Source organism: Nematostella vectensis, chromosome 14 (assembly GCF_932526225.1).
Source record: "Nematostella vectensis chromosome 14, jaNemVect1.1, whole genome shotgun sequence".
Taxonomy (NCBI): domain Eukaryota; kingdom Metazoa; phylum Cnidaria; class Anthozoa; order Actiniaria; family Edwardsiidae; genus Nematostella; species Nematostella vectensis.
The window spans coordinates 4,659,953-4,676,418 of NC_064047.1; the positions used below are offsets into that span (position 1 = coordinate 4,659,953).

Here is a 16,466-nt window from a genome sequence, read left to right on the forward strand (position 1 = left end):
AAATGAGGCTAAATGCTCGCATTTAGGCAAGGTTAGACTCACAACACAGGGCAGCGTCTCAGATATCCAGAGGTTATGCTTACGTGACCTGCGACGGCGCGCATGGTGCAGCGGTATGCTTTCGAAGGGTAGCTTTGCACCGAGCGGCAAATCCTCTCTGATCAAACGTGGTTTCGTGCTAAGACGTAGGAAGCGATTTCCCTCCCCTCCCATCCCTGAGGTATATAGTTACTTAGTATTCCACTGCTTATCAGTGTGACGGGTGCCCAGTGTGGGACAGTGACATGGTTGCCATGGTTACCGAGCGCAGCAATCTCCATTGGGCACCCACCCGCCAACTCATCTAGTGTTCATGAGTTTAAACAAAGGTAAATGGACTCGAATGTCTTATGATATAATTCAAGTATTTAGAATAACCAAGGGAATATACAAAACAACAGTGGCTAAGTCTAAATCTCCTATCGGATAGACTACATAAGAATTCAGGGACTCATGTCAGAAATAGGTCAATGTTACAAACAATGTATTGAAGGACTCCTGACTAAGCCTGTTAGATTATAACACTGTTAGATTATATAAAGTGCATTTACTTAAATGAATAAAAAATCATTTGTTGCATTTTTAACCATACCTAAGTATTACTCTACTGGTTTGTGACATTGTTAACAAATGTCTCATCACTGGGTTCATTTAAAGGGTCAAATCTTTTTTCTTTTCCTCCATCACATTAAGCTTTCACTGTGTTAAGACATGTATGGCACAAGAAACTCAGATTTTTCTGCAATCACCACCTTTGAATTAATAAAGATATATATATATATAATCTTGAGTTGCATTGTAAATGCCATATCATAACACTGATTAGGGCAAAAAAAAAATTTTCTGAATTTTATTACAATGCTAGCTGTACGTGAATGTGCCTTCTCTATGCTAGTTATGCTCTCTACTCCCCAAAGGCAAAGCGTTTTGGTAGAATTTTGCAAAAGATAAGGGGTAAATTTGCTGTTACACCAAAAGTTAGCCATAATAACAATATAAATTGTTTTCATTGTTCACGGCATTTGTTATTTTACGTGCAAAGTAAGCAAAAATATCTATTTATGCTTTCATATTTTTTTAGCAAACACAGTTTTTGCAGACAAAGGAGAGGGGTATAGAATACCGGACATGGAATTAGAACATTATTTCAGTAATTAAGCTACCAGGCGCAAAAACACCACGAAGACAACGTATAAGCTTAACTTCTAGTTTTTTAATGCAAATATTAACCAGAAAACATATAATGACATTCAATGAGGGATAGAGGTTTGATTTTAGAAAAGAAAAGCTTATCGAAAGGAAACAACATGTGTTTTAAAAACTAAACAGAAGCCTTTATGTAAAAAACACAAAATGGCGATTTATATATAGTAGACAGTTCTCATCAGCTGATTCAAATATCTACTTCCAAATAGACCAAGCAAATTGAGGTAAATACCTTTAGCTCATTCTTGAGTGTCCAGGTCACAAATAAGGTCTTGAGACTTGATTGACTGCAAGTTTGAAGTTTACACGGGTCTCAACGCGACGCTAATGTACAACACAGCGAAATTTTCCGTAATCATTCCGAGTTTAACACGACTTTTCACAATAACTTGATAGAAAATAAAGCTATGGTGAAATTTACAGTAATAGAATCGCGAATCTGGCATTTTCCACTGCACAGATAACATGGATCTGAGAGGTGGAATTACAAAATCCAAGATGGCGACCATGACAGAGTTTGCAGTGTAGAGCTGTGCATTCCTTCTGCGGTAACTAGGCCAGCGATGACGAAATGAGGGGAGGCTAGATTAGCATAGATACTTCGCGTAAGAAAAAGGCCTGAGTAAGGTCGCAGCAAGTACACTAAAAAAATACACACACAATGGTGCATGGACTTCCTGGGCATTGCACAATAATGCACGTTGTTAGGAAAGACGACGAAAAAAAAAAAAAAACAGTTGCATTTTACAACTGGGCTACCACAGGTATCCCAGTAACAAACAACGCAAAAACCCAGAGGCGTGAATCGTTTTAACGATTTTACTTTAAAAGTACTAAAACCAAAAGAACGAAAACTTTGCTAGCATTTTACTTTTTTTTTGCAAACTAAGGGAGTGTTCATTAAATACACAAAAGGGGGGGGGGGGGGGGGGGGGGGAGGTTGCAGGATTTTTTTTCCTCAATCAGTTATTTGCAGAATTTTTTTTTCCAAACCCCCACCCCATCCTCCAAAGTCACATGGTCCGCCCCTGAGGACGCCTGTGAAAAAGTATACCTTTGTATATATTTGTTTTTGAATATTTTTATGTATAAAAAGGGATCCAATGCCCAACGTATAAGACATTGGTATATCGTTTTGTGGATTTGCATGCTCCACTGTGGGTAAATCCAGTTGTTATATACTGAAAGCTGGAAGTATCTATATTATGGTTTATAAAGACAAAAGTATTAAACATTGGTCATTTGGCTTAATATTCAATCTGTATTTTTGCTACTAACAAGATCATATCAGTAAAATTAAAGCTGAAAAGTACGGCTCCTAAGAGCCCCCCCTCCCTTTAGAGGACGTTTTTTTCGGAGCATCCCTCCTTTTGGTTGTTAAAAATATTCGAACCCCCACCCTTCAATAACCCCTCCCCCCCTTGGTGTATTTAATGAACACTTCCTAACAACTTGAATTGGATTGAACCGTAGAAAATCGATTGACGTCTGGTGTCAAATGAGAGGCGCATGCGCACACGGATGGAAAACTTTTCTGACAAATCTAGCTTATAATGTGTCAACCAAGGTCTGATGTACAATATCCTATAGCTTATTTGTTAAAAATTTTTCCAGGAGCGAACAAGCACTTCGGAGAATAGTGAATTATACGGGTTCACCGTTGCGTTGCCATAGAGAAACAGCAATGTAAACACATGTTACATTTTTTATAAAGTTCATCCCTAGCTGTATGGCATGGGCAAATAGTTTGATGGACCGATCCCTGTAGCAAAAGATACGAGTTGTGATTGACAGGATGGTTGGGAATTCGGAAAACTGTATCGCATCTCAAAAAATACCTCTTTCTGGTGCTTGCATCTAATCGAGGTAGATAAGGACGCTTTTGACAATTCTATTCCCTAAGAATTGTAAGATAAGTAATATGTAAGACTAACGGGAAAAATAGTGCTACACAACAACTCAACTTGTCCCGCAACAATCAGAAAAATACGATGTTCTTGTTTATGATACACTTTTTGATTATGTTTATTTATAAGACCCATGTGTGCCCATATAATAGTTTAACATTAATAGTTAATATTTCATTTTTAACTTGAGCTTGTCATTGCCATTTTCAAACAGCTGATTTCTTGCTGCCCTGAAAAAAAAAAGAGAAAGATGTCATTTAGCATGGACGACCAGTAACGGAAAAAAAAATAGATATTTCGTTTCAAGTAAAATACAGAAGAAATCATACGCAGCTTTTAAGAAGCAGATTCTAGGTAGCGGCCCCTAGAGCCCGAGTTCAAAATGGCCGATTAATTAAGCTCGACTTTGTACCTGAAGTCCTTATTCTTTAACGTGCTATTTGCTATTTGCTTGTTGTTGGTACAGTTGTTGTTCGTGGTTGTTGCTGTTGTTGTTGTTGTCTTCGTGGTTGTGCTGTTGTTGGTATAGTTGTTGTTCGTGGTTGTTGCTGTTGTTGTTGTTGTTTTCGTGGTTGTTGCTGTTGTTGGTATAGTTGTTGTTCGTTGTTGTTGCTGTTGTTTTCTTCGCGGTTGTTGGTACAGTTGTTGTTCGTGGTTGTTGCTGTTGTTGTTGTTGTCTTCGTGGTTGTGCTGTTGTTGGTATAGTTGTTGTTCGTTGTTGTTGCTGTTGTTTTCTTCGCGGTTGTTGGTACAGTTGTTGTTCGTGGTTGTTTTCTTCGCGGTTGTTGCTGTTGTTGGTACAGTTGTTGTTGTTTGTTTGTTTGCTTGTTTTGTTTGTTTGTTTGTTTGTTTGTTGTTGTTGTTGTTGTTGTTTTTTTTTGGGGGGGGGTTGTCCGGACTTACCTTAGACACAATTGTATCTGATCTCGATGTACTTGTATGTGCCGACACACGGATCCCCGTACACCGAGTTCTTGGCCTGGAGTGTGCACGAGTTTTGCCCTTGGCACGCGGCAGTGATCGTCGCAGAGCTGGAGAAGCAATTCGTGGTTTGTATGGAAGCACTAGGGCAGGCTTCAGACCCGGGGGCTGTTCGACCGTAGTTCGCGTACGAGACGTCAATTGTCTTACTGGCTGGGCACTGGATTGTACGAGTGTGGTGCTCGCATATTATGTCTGGTGAAGGATAAATGTGCAGGTGTTTCAGTTTGTTAGTGCGTCAGCTCATGAGGACGTCATCCCTGATTTAACACGCTCGAGGCATGGATATTATCATCTTTTTCTTCTGAAGCTGATGTTATTAATATATGTATTAGGATTTTAAATGCGGAGCGCTTGCTGTAGGCTTTAAATAACAGGTAAAAAATAACTAATACATAGTAATGACGACGTTGAGACCAAATTTGCAACGCTTTTCTATCATAACTTAAAAGTACTTAACTGCTTAAAAATAAATATCTTCAGAGGCGAACCATGAGATTTCAAAAATATTTTAATTCGTTCCGCCATACTTTGTATAGGTCCCAATATCTCATTTTCCAGCCCACCTTTTTCAGCCCACATGCCCCCCCTCCCTTGCATCCCTAGAACTTGAAGAGGTAAAAAAAAAATACGTAGAGCTTACCTTTAAATCCGTTAATTCTGTATACTAAATTCGCCCAGTTCTCTCCAACGCCATTAACGCAATGAGATGATGCACCGTGCATGCTATATCTCGAGGCGGCCGAGACATCACTCCAACACTCGCCATAGAACTGAACACCAAACATGTCGGTGAAGCCTTCCTCAAAAGCCTCCCTCGCACATGCACTGATGACGTGGGTCATGTCAGGCCAAAGTGCCCACACTATTTCTGAGCGGTGGTTGTGGTAGAGGGTACGGAGCGAGCGGTTAGGGGCGTCTTCGTCATTGTAACATCCGACATGTCCGAGTGTGGCTGTTTTGCCATCTCCAATGCTCACCTCTATTTCACCCTAAAGTAAAGAACGATACATTTTGGTATAAATCGCAACCTCCTCTCTCCCACGAACACGTGTGTGTGTTCAAGCTAGGAGACAGCATAAACTGGCCTAGTCTCAGGGAAGTTAAAGCTGAAATGAAGGAGTTTTCATAAAAAAAATCAAAGCATATAAGCAGAAGTGGAGTCTAAACGCTATAAAAGGAAAAAAAAAAGAAAAATATTGTAAAATATAAACAGTAATCAAAGTTACTGTTTTAGTTTTTAAAGTTTTTAAAATTTTGTGGCTTTTCGAAAATGCAACGCTCTTACACGTATGTTATCAAGAAGCAAAGGGAAACATGTTTACTAGAAGGAAAGGGAAAAAAGCAAGAAGCAAAGGGAAACATGTTAACAAGAAGCAAAGGGATACAAAAAGAAGGAAAGGGAAACATGTTAACAAGAGGGAAAGGGAAACAATTTAACAAGAAGCAAAGTGAAAAAACGTCAACAAGAAGCAAGGGGAAACATGTTAACAAGAAGGAAAGAGGAACACGTTAACAAGAAGCAAATGGAAACATGTCAAACAGAAGCAAATTAAACATGTAAAAAGAAAAATGAGGAACACGTTAACAAGAAGCAAAGGGAAACACGTTTACAAGAAGCAAAAGAAAAGCAAGAAGCAAATGGAAACGGGTTAATAAGAAGCAAACGGAAACATGTACCGTTCCATAGACGGAGATCAAAACAGAGGCGAACACAGCGCCAAGCGCTACCAAAACAATCCTCGAGGCCATGTTGTTGTGCAGGGTGTATAACTGAACTGGGTGTGACACTGTCAGGACACGGTGAAACGGTTAGGAATGGGACGTCTTATATAGGTTACATTGGTCATTCACAAAGTCATTTGTATGATTAATTTTGACGGCCAGCTTTTCTCGTTAGCTTCATTTTCGCTCATAGATTACAGATTTATCATTGGTAACTGAATGGTACATGACATTAATTCTATTATTTTCATTTCTGATATAATCCGATGAAAAAAAAAGTCGAATACAGACAAAATGAACACCAAGTTTTAGTGGATAACGCAGCCCTAGCGCCTTCATCGGTTAAAATTCCTAATAATCCAGGTATTGAAGAAGATACTCAGACGTTGGCAGGCGAACCCAGGTTTGATATCATTTAGCTAATGTTTTACCGCCATTCTTGTTTCCATGGGAACGCGAGTGATAGATAAAAATTCAATTAGAAATAATTATGACACTAAGGTAGATTTTTTTGGTATCGTCAAGTTTCTTTTTATTTATTTATTTTTTTACAGATTTTATTTGCAAACGGAATTGAAATGTTTTTTTTTGCGGTGGCAGAAAGGGCGAGGCTTCTCATCGTGTGCTCGCGCCACTTGAGATAACATCACACTCAACTTGAAACGGTGTTGTGCTCTTTGCGCGCTCATCTCAGAAAGGAATTAAGCATTATGACTATCATCAACATTAGAAAACAGTCCATTCAAAATATAAAAGAAAAAAAAAACAAGGTAATACAAACATCTTCTAGAGTAGGTAAAAAAGGCCTAATACCTGACGAATCAAATCTTTGTTTTTTTCTTAAAAATATATAATTAGTTTTATTCAGTTGAGACTGCTAGTGTAAACTTGTGGGTTTTTGTCATGCCTTCTTTTACAAATTTCAGATTTAAAAGTCTTTTAAATTTAGAATATAGTTTAACAGGGTGCTAAGTGTGGTTAAGGGCCAGTAGGGTTAAAGATACACAAAATACATGGGCCACTATGGATAATCACACACTTAACCTTGGAAAAGCTCTCATTAATTTGTATCCACTTCTGTGCCACAACAAAATTACCGACAAATACACAAGAAAGCTCGATGTAACGAAGGCTATTTGTCGTCATGCTTCATAAAGATTCAAGAACTTCTCCTCGGTCGTGATGTTATTATCTCACTTTACACTCAGACATGTCTCTGTGTGCGTCTTTTATTTCAAAGCCCTTAAAAATATTTCCGAGATTTCTTGCTTTCATCACGACTCACGACTCTATCGTTTTGGGTTGTTTATTTGTGTAGTTTAAGAAAAACTACACAACGATAACCTTTACGGTAAAATAAGTTATCATCTATGCAAGAACTGTAGGCAGAAACCCATTGTCCTGATAATGCTAAACTTCCCCACATGGAATTTTTTGTACCAAACACACAGAAAGAGTAGTGGTCTGTATTCAGACATTTTATGCACTAGTCATTTGGAACCCCCACCCTCATGGTCCCGGAGAAGTGTGGGGTTAAGGTGGCAGTTTAGAGCACTTTTGAACGAGAATCTGTCCCGATGGGGTGGGGGAATTGACAGTTTTTGACTCTAAGACTTATCCCCACCGTGGGGGTTTGGGACAAGTTAATAGTGTCAAAAATATCATGTTGGTTTCTGGCTTGAGACTCTTCTGTAGCAAGCAATTCCATGTATCAGCGTGTGGCATGCTGCACGGAGACATGTGCAAAAACGAATATTGAAAAAAAATAATGCCAGATGAATATGATTTATTTTACCATCTTTTTTTGTAACTGTTATCTTCATAGTAATTGGTACAAATGTACTCGCTGAAGTGTACTGGCTTTGAAAGATAAAAAAAGCTTATTTCAGATGACTTGCTGTCGGGTAGTTGCCTATAATTTGCATCCCAAGGGGTAGGGGCATTAAACTGCTGTTTTGTCCCGAGGGGGTGGGGGCTTCTCTCGGTTTTGTACAGGGTCAAAGTCTAACCCCCCACCCTTCCCCGGGTGCGGACACCAACTCATTTTTTTTTTTTATCGGAGTGGACCTTTTAGTTGAGTGAAGGGTTATTCCGAATAAAGGAATTATAAATCTGGGGAAATAAATGAAATTGTAGGGATTAGAGTACCGTGGGGCATGTCCCCAAGCCCCCTAACATGTGCTTAGAAATTACATTTTTATAAGGACATTTGCGGATTGGCGCATCCCCCCTCAAACAGCGTTTTCAACGCAATATAATCTTGTAATGGAAGACAATTATCTCTGGCGTCTTTCTCATTATTCGCATTTTTCGCCTACTCGGTCTTCTAGAATAAAGGTCCAGTTTTGGTTGCTCCGCTCCGTTATCGTCACATGCAACAAATTTTAGATGCAATTATAGATCTTGTTGATAGGTTTTATGTTGCGGTGGACAAATTATTACTTGCACTACTTCAGCTCATCACACAATATTTAGCTAGCCCATTAATAGCAGTATAATACAAAAAACACCCAACGTTATCAAACTTCACATAGAAACGGCTTTTTTTGCTAAAATTGATGTAGATTTGTTGTCTTATGGAAAATCAAAATTTGTATAATGTATTCATTGGAGGTTCTGTATTTCGTGGTGGTTAATAGAAATGTGTCAGAAAACAGAATATGGATTTGGTTTCCTTGTAGAGCGAATAAAATCTTCAAAAAGATACGAGCATCAACATTACTGTCAGAAGCGATACCTCGTCTCGTCTCGCGCGACCTATAAGGTAAAGTTGGAAATTCGATAAAATGATTACAGCAAAATGTGTATTGTTCAGTCCCCGCCAAGTATAAACTAAAACAATTATTCTCCTCAGGCTCAGCGAATAGCGGTGGATAGTCCCCGAGACGGAAAGCTTTAATTAAAGAAATTAAAGAATAATTGTTTAATATAGAGATATATGGTGGACCAAGCATGGAAACGAGGCTTGTGTCGGACAAGCAGCTCGATTATCAATGGCGAGTTTCGCCTCATTCTCGCGCCTCGTTGCTCTGACCTTCACCCCACGCCATGGTTCCCCGTGTATGTAAGTTTGTAAGACCATCTTTATTGAAATTACACTCGTGTGCATTATTTCAGCGATTAGGCGCACCGTATTAGGGGCAGTCGGTCAGCGATTAGCGCCTTCGATCGCACACACAAATATTCCAAAATATTCAGTGCCTCGTTTGTTAAACGATAAAACGCGCAAGAGCGCTCTGATAAGAATTGGAAATTGAAATACATTTTGGAGGGAAACGGAAATGCATAGAAAGGGTGCGATAAGTGGGTCGTGTTGGGCTGAGAGGAAGAAAATTAAAAGCGTCATTCGGTGACTTTATTACTCCTTTTTTATTGTATAACACTTGATTATCACAATTTCTTCATTGGATTACGTTACCTTTAAATTTATCTCATTTCACATCATTGTTCACTCTCGTTTTACACTCACCTATGCCAATTTCGGTTCGCAACGACGCTTTATATTTCCCCTGTAACAAATAACAAAACTTATTAAGTAAAGGAACACCAGATGCCTGAGAAATTATAAAGAAGGAAATATGTTTTTTTAGAGACAATGAAGTTGGTACTAGACACAGTGAACAGATTTAAAGAAAGCCAATCATGCAGCCATTTTATGCTTCCGTTCAATGGCGAGTCACAAAAAGCATCCATTTCCATCGGCTACCTCAAGCGAGTAACCAATATATTTTCAATCAAATATCACCAATAATGTTTCAGGCTTCATTTGTAGTTTTTTTTTTGGAGTTACCCTGCAAATAAACCATTGTATTTTCAATAATAAGCAACAACAAAAGAGTCTGAAGAACATTCTTTAATTTTACCTTTTTTTGTATGCCTTTTGTATGCGTCTTTACACTGATAGATGCACAGTGTACAGTGTTACACAGATAGATGCACATAATTTTTTATCTAGTAGGGCTAGGCATTGCAAATTGGTGACTTTTCCCAAAATTTATTTGGGATCAGTTTGGGGTAAACAAATTTTTGATATGTGTAGCCTGGTAACCATGGCAACCAAGTTTTGAGACATAGGTTTAATGAAAATAAGGCAAAACGCTTTAAGTAGTTAAGATCAACTATTAATACGACGTGTTTTGAAAAAAACACAATAAAAATTTACTTTTCTTTTTAGGGGGGGAGGGATGGTGTTTTTTTGTCAATTTTTGACCTCAAAATAGTGCTTGTAAAAATACCAAAAAAACATTCATATCCCCCTGAAATCATTAATATAACTTGAAACGAAGATTGAATACTGTCAAAAAGCTTTACATTTCGCTACCAAGTTTTTATTGATTAAAATCAATAAGTTTTATTAAATCCAATATGGCGGCTCCAAGATGGTGGATGCTGATGTCACAGAATTATCAAAAATCGCAGATTTTTTAAAACTAACATCTGAATTTGGCAAAACACTTTTGATACTCCTCTATTGTAAATAAAAAGTAAAAAAACCTTTTTGGAAAAGATATTTAAATTATTACTTTAATTAAGAGTTCGCAAACTTATGCTATATTAAATGTACCATGCCAATCAATGACGTCACAGATGTCATATATTGTTGTCATAGAAACAGTGTCCTTAATAATATATGTCTACTGCAATATAATAAGATTATCGAAAAAAAGACATACAGAAATACATATCTGAAAAAAACAGAAATATTGCACGTTTCTGCTCATTTAAGTGACTTCACCGTAACGTCACAAAGACAATTATTTTGAAGAATATCGGTGGCTTATTGAATACGAAGTGATTATGATAACTTATTTGGATTTGGGATGTTCTATGCAAAAGTTTCGAAAGATAGGCTATTTATAACCATATTTTGTTCCTCTTTGTCAGATAATGATTCAGCGATTTTTGTCGTTGTATCAATTAAAGTAGATTAGATTTGCCGTTTTATCGGGCAAATTTTCAAAAAGGTGCTGTTAATGTATATGATGATTGCGGTTGTCATGGAAACATACCTGAGATGCATTTGTAGTGGACTTCCAGGTACTTGTATGCACTGAGAAATGGGTCGCCTAACATCCACTTCTTCGCCTAAAGCGTGCACGAGTTTTTCCCTTGACACTTCTCACGGATTGACGCAGAGCTGAGCCAGAAGGAATCACTCAATCACTCAATATTTAATTATTCGCACTTCCTCTGTATTTTTTATAAAGTTTGTTTGTTTATTTAAGCTTTTTAAATGTTTTTTAAATTATATTCTAACTTAAATATTGATATATGCAATGAAGTGCCTAGTACCTAAATTAACTTGTGTACGTCCGTAGTTGCAATACGAGATATCTATCTTGTGGCTTGAAGGGCACTTAACATGGTATACCAGGTCGTCTCGCAAAGAATAGCTGATTTGATTAGAGTCAATGATGTACTTTAAAATAACTATTTGGAGAGGTATAGAAAAGCGGTACTTACCTTTTAGTGAGGTGATTTCGTACACAAAATTCGTCCTGTGCTTCTCAACGTCATGCTCACAGCTGTTTGATGCTCCGTGCATGTTGTATTGTATTGCTGCCCGCACATCCCTCCAGCACTTCCCATAGAACTGAACACCGAATATGCCAGAGAATAAGCGGTTGGCCTTATTTGCGCACGCCTTGATGACTTCCGAAGAATTTCTGTGTGAATAATCCAGGCGAGTTCGCATGGACCTTCAAATATTATCCTTTTTCCATGTCATACCTATCATTGCGCACCCCGTCCCCCCCCCCCCCCCCCAATCCCCTCTTCGGGTTAGGAGCAAATGGCTGAAGTCATCATATGGTAAATGTCCCCATTTTCTTGTCCCCCTGCCCCCACCCCACCCGCCCCCCTTTGGGTTAGGAGCAAATGGGTGAGGTCGTAAGGGTACATCATTGAAAACAGTCACCAGATGGTAAAAGCTACAGAGAACTATAGTACCAAAGCTATAGAGAACTATAGTACCGAAGCTACAGAGAACTATAGTACCAAAGCTACAGAGAACTATAGTACCAAAGCTACAGAGAACTATAGTACCAAAGCTACAGAGAACTATAGTACCAAAGCTATAGAGAACTATAGTACCAAAGCTACAGAGAACTATAGTACCAAAGCTACAGAGAACTATAGTACCTAAGCTACAGAGAACTATAGTACCAAAGCTACAGAGAACTATAGTAACAAAGCTATAGAGAACTAGCTATGGTTACCAAAACTACAGCGAACTATTACAAAAGCTACAGAGAACTATAGTACCAAAGCTACAGAGAGCTATAGTACCAAAGCTATAGAGAACTATAGTACCAAAGCTACAGAGAACTATAGTACCAAAGCTACAGAGAACTATAGTACCAAAGCTACAGAGAACTATAGTAACAAAGCTACAGAGAACTATAGTACCAAAGCTATAGAGAACTATAGTACCACAGCTATAGAGAACTATAGTACCAAAGCTACAGAGAACTATAGTACCAAAGCTACAGAGAACTATAGTACCAAAGCTATAGAGAACTATAGTACCAAAGCTATAGAGAACTATAGTACCAAAGCTCGGAGAACTATAGTACCAAAGCTACAGAGAACTATAGTACCAAAGCTACAGAGAACTATAGTACCAAAGCTATAGAGAACTATAGTACCAAAGCTACAGAGAACTTTTATAGTACCAAAGCTATAGAGAACTATAGTACCAAAGCTACAAAGAACTATAGTACCAAAGCTACAGAGAACTACAGTAACAAAGCTACAAAGAACTATAGTACCAAAGCTACAGAAAACTATAGTACCAAAGCTATAGAGAACTACAGTAACAAAGCTATAGAGAACTATAGTACCAAAGCTACAGAGAACTATATTACCAAAGCTAGAGAGAACTATAGTACCAAAGCTACAGAGAACTATAGTACCAAAGCTACAGAGAACTACAGTAACAAAGCTATAGAGAACTATAGTACCAAAGCTACAGAGAACTATAATACCAAAGCTACAAAGAACTACAGTAACAAAGCTATAGAGAACTATAGTACCAAAGCTACAGAGAACTATATTACCAAAGCTAGAGAGAACTATAGTACCAAAGCTACAGAGAAATATAGTACCAAAGTTACAGAGAACTATATTACCAAAGCTACAGAGAACTATAGTACCAAAGCTACAGAGAACTATAGTATCAAAGCTACAGAGAACTATAGTACCAAAGCTACAGAGAACTATAGTACCAAAGCTACAGAGAACTATAGTACCAAAGCTACAGAGAACTATAGCACCAAAGCTACAGAGAACTATAGTACCAAAGCTGCAGAGAACTATAGTACCAAAGCTACAGAGAACTATAGTACCGAAGCTACAGAGAACTAGAGTACCAAAGCTACAGAGAACTATAGTACCAAAGCTGCAGAGAACTATAGTACCAAAGCTACAGAGAACTATAGTACCAAAGCTGCAGAGAACTATAGTACCAAAGCTACAGAGAACTATAGTACCAAAGCTACAGAGAACTATAGTACCAAATCTAGCACCGAGCGGCAAATCCTCTCTGATCAAACGTCGTTTCGTGCTAAGACGTAGTAAGCGATTTCCCTCCCCTCCCATCCATGAGGTATATAGTTACTTAGTATTCCACTGCTTATCAGTGTGACGGGTGCCCAGTGTGGGACAGTGACATGGTTGCCATGGTTACCAAGCGCAGCAATCTCCATTGGGCACCCACCCGCCAACTCATCTAGTGTTCATGAGTTTAAACAAAGGTAAATGGACTCGAATGTCTTATGATATAATTCAAGTATTTAGAATAACCAAGGGAAAATACAAAACAACAGTGGCTAAGTCTAAATCTCCTATCGGATAGAAACATAAGAGTTCAGGGACTCATGCCAGAAATAGGTCAATGGTACAAACAATGTATTCAAGGACTCCTGACTAAGCCTGTTAGATTATAACACTGTAAGATTATATAAAGTACATTTACTTAAATGAATAAACAATCATTTGTTGCATTATTAACCATACCTAAGTATTACTCTACTGGTTTGTGACATTGTTAACAAATGACTCATTACTGGGTTCATTTAAAGGGTCTAATCTTTGTTCTTTTCCTCCATCACATTAAGCTTTCACTGTGTTAAGACATGTATGGCACAAGAAACTCAGATTTTTCTGCAATCACCACCTTTGAATTAATAAAGATATATATATATATAATCTTGAGTTGCATTGTAAATGCCATATCATAACACTGATTAGGGCAAAAAAGAATTTTCTGAATTTTATTACAATGCTAGCTGTACGTAAATGTGCCTTCTCTATGCTAGTTATGCTCTCTACTCCCCAAAGGCAAAGCGTTTTGGTAGAATTTTGCAAAAGATAAGGGGTAAATTTGCTGTTACACCAAAAGTGAGCCATAAAAACAATATAAATTGTTTTCATTGTTCACGGCATTTGTTATTTTACGTGCAAAGTAAGCAAAAATATCTATTTATGCTTTCATATTTTTTAGCAAACACAGTTTTTGGAGACAAAGGAGAGGGGTATAGAATACCGGACATGGAATTAGGACATTATTTCAGTAATTAAGCTACCAGGCGCAAAAACACTACGAAGACAACGTATAAGCTTAACTTCTAGTTTTTTAATGCAAATATTAACCAGAAAACATATAATGACATTCAATGAGGGATAGAGGTTTGATTTTAGAAAAGAAAAGCTTATCGAAAGGAAACAACATGTGTTTTAAAAACTAAACAGAAGCCTTTATGAAAAAACACAAAATGGCGATTTATATATAGTAGACAGTTCTCATCAGCTGATTCAAATATCTACTTCCGAATAGACCAAGCAAATTGAGGTAAATACCTTTAGCTCATTCTTGAGTGTCCAGGTCACAAATAAGGTCTTGAGACTTGATTGACTGCAAGTTTGAAGTTTACACGGGTCTCAACGCGACGCTAATGTACAACACAGCGAAATTTTCCGTAATCATTCCGAGTTTAACACGACTTTTCACAATAACTTGATAGAGAATAAAGCTATGGTGAAATTTACAGTAATAGAATCGCGAATCTGGCATTTTCCACTGCACAAATAATATGGATCTGAGAGGTGGAATTACAAAATCCAAGATGGCGACCATGACAGAGTTTGCAGTGTAGAGCTGTGCATTCCTTCTGCGGTAACTAGGCCAGCGATGACGAAATGAGGGGAGGCTAGATTAGCATAGATACTTCGCGTAAGAAAAAGGCCTGAGTAAGGTCGCAGCAAGTACACTAAAAAAATACACACACAGTGGTGGATGGACTTCCTGGGCATTGCACAATAATGCACGTTGTTAGGAAAGACGACGAAAAAAAAAAAAACAGTTGCATTTTACAACTGGGCTACCACAGGTATCCCAGTAACAAACAACGCAAAAACCCAGAGGCGTGAATCGTTTTAACGATTTTACTTTAAAAGTACTAAAACCAAAAGAACGAAAACTTTGCTAGCATTTTACTTTTTTTTTGCAAACTAAGGGAGTGTTCATTAAATACACAAAAGGGGGGGGGGGGGGAGGTTGCAGGATTTTTTTTCCTCAATCAGTTATTTGCAGAATTTTTTTTTCCAAACCCCCACCCCATCCTCCAAAGTCACATGGTCCGCCCCTGAGGACGCCTGTGAAAAAGTATACATTTGTATATATTTGTTTTTGAATATTTTTCTGTATAAAAAGGGATCCAATGCCCAACGTATAAGACATTGTTATATCGTTTTGTGGATTTGCATGCTCCACTGTGGGTAAATCCAGTTGTTATATACTGAAAGCTGGAAGTATCTATATTATGGTTTATTAAGACAAAAGTATTAAACATTGGTCATTTGGCTTAATATTCAATCTGTATTTTTGCTACTAACAAGATCATATCAGTAAAATTAAAGCTGAAAAGTACGGCTCCTAAGAGCCCCCCTCCCTTTAGAGGACGTTTTTTTCGGAGCATCCCTCCTTTTGGTTGTTAAAAATATTCGAACCCCCACCCTTCAATAACCCCTCCCCCCTTGGTGTATTTAATGAACACTTCCTAACAACTTGAATTGGATTGAACCGTAGAAAATCGATTGACGTCTGGTGACAAATGAGAGGCGCATGCGCACACGGATGGAAAACTTTTCTGACAAATCTAGCTTATAATGTGTCGACCAAGGTCTGATGTACAATATCCTATAGCTTATTTGTTAAAATTTTTTCCAGTAGCGAACAAGCACTTCGGAGAATAGTGAATTATACGGGTTCACCGTTGCGTTGCCATAGAGAAACAGCAATGTAAACACATGTTACATTTTTTATAAAGTTCATCCCTAGCTGTATGGCATGGCCAAATAGTTTGATGGACCGATCCCTGTAGCAAAAGATACGAGTTGTGATTGACAGGATGGTTGGGAATTCGGAAAACTGTATCGCATCTCAAAAAATACCTCTTTCTGGTGCTTGCATCTAATCGAGGTAGATAAGGACGCTTTTGACAATTCTATTCCCTAAGAATTGTAAGATAAGTAATATGTAAGACTAACGGGAAAAATGCTACACAACTACTCAACTTGTCCCGCAACAATCAGAAAAATACGATGTTC

At 38.0% G+C, this 16,466-nt stretch overlaps 1 long non-coding RNA gene across 1 annotated transcript; it reads right to left on the reverse strand.

Moving 5' to 3' along the window:
- Nucleotides 1-4,982: 4,982 nt before the first annotated feature.
- On the reverse strand, nucleotides 4,983-6,116 carry LOC125559734. The gene is made up of 2 exons (XR_007306406.1): nucleotides 5,814-6,116; nucleotides 4,983-5,125 (listed from the first exon to the last, which is right to left on the reverse strand). It is a non-coding gene; the product is annotated as an uncharacterized LOC125559734 (long non-coding RNA).
- Between the last annotated feature and the right edge of the window lie 10,350 nt (nucleotides 6,117-16,466).